Source organism: Cucurbita pepo, unplaced genomic scaffold (genome assembly GCF_002806865.2).
Source record: "Cucurbita pepo subsp. pepo cultivar mu-cu-16 unplaced genomic scaffold, ASM280686v2 Cp4.1_scaffold002342, whole genome shotgun sequence".
NCBI lineage: Eukaryota > Viridiplantae > Streptophyta > Magnoliopsida > Cucurbitales > Cucurbitaceae > Cucurbita > Cucurbita pepo.
This window is the reverse complement of record NW_019648421.1, coordinates 2,032-3,089: the sequence shown is the minus strand read 5'-3', so window position 1 is coordinate 3,089 and position 1,058 is coordinate 2,032. Positions and strand designations below refer to the sequence as shown.

General features: G+C 42.3%; 2 non-coding genes across 2 annotated transcripts; both read left to right on the top strand.

Moving 5' to 3' along the window:
* The first annotated feature begins 792 nt into the window (after positions 1–792).
* Positions 793–874, top strand: TRNAS-GCU. Its single transcript has one exon. It is a non-coding gene; the product is annotated as a tRNA-Ser (tRNA).
* A 98-nt stretch (positions 875–972) lies between these two features.
* Positions 973–1,054, top strand: TRNAS-GCU. The gene has a single exon. It is a non-coding gene; the product is annotated as a tRNA-Ser (tRNA).
* The last annotated feature ends 4 nt before the right edge of the window (positions 1,055–1,058 follow it).

The following is a 1,058-nucleotide window of genomic DNA, read 5'->3' as shown; positions in this document are numbered from 1 at the left end:
TATGAGACCGAGCATTGATCCGAAACAAAGAGACAACAAAGAAATAGAGGAGATCCTAGTCGACAAAGTTAGGAAGATAGGAAGACTCGTACGGAAGATTCGTGAATTTCTTTTCAAATGGAAGAATCTCCCTACAGAGGAAACCAGCTGAGAACGCGCTGAAGCTTTGGACTCCGCCGCCACCTACATCGCCAGGTTTAAAAATAGGTGGGGAGGATGTCACGGTCATGCTTGTTCAAGGCGTGTTGCCCATGGCTGCATGCCCATGACAAGCCGAAGCCTTTATATCTTTCCATGTTCTAGTGTTTGTCTTTTCTATTTCTAGGGAGTATGACGTTTCGAAAAAAATCATGTCTAGGCTTGCTAGACATGAAATGCCTCAGAATGTACTAGAGGGGGATATGACTAGTTATATACTATGAGCCGTTGCTGTTACTCTCTTGCTTGCTTATATAACGTCTCTTTTAAAATCTCTCTCTGCCCTCGTTTTCTAAAAACTTCTCTTAAATCGAGGCCAGAGGCTCGAGCACACGTCGCTTGGCCGTATGCGATGTAAGAACGAATTGGCTTAGCTCACTTGTCAATGGAAAGTGAGTGCTGCACAATCGCAAGTCCGCTGCCATCAAGAGTGCGATTGTAACACTAAGTACATGGGGTTTCCCCGTGAGAGTTCGAATCTCTCTGGCGACAATTTCTATAATTATTTTTTCTTTATTTCTCATTTTTTTGTTAATGAGAACGTTTGACTTTGAAATTTTTGTATAGCTTAGACCTCTATTGCTTAAAATATGTGTCGCTTTGGCTGAGTGGTTAAGATGTGTGCTTGCTAAGTACATGGGGTTTTCCCGCGAGAGTTCGAATCTCTCATGCGACGATTTCTATAATTATTTTTTCTTTATTTCTCATTTCTTTGTTAGAACGTTTGACTTTGAAATTTTTGTATAGCTTAGACCTCTATTGCCAAAAACATGTGTCGCTTTGGCCGAGTGGTTAAGGCGTGTGCCTGCTAAGTACATGGGGTTTCCCCGCGAGAGTTCGAATCTCTCAGGCGACGATTT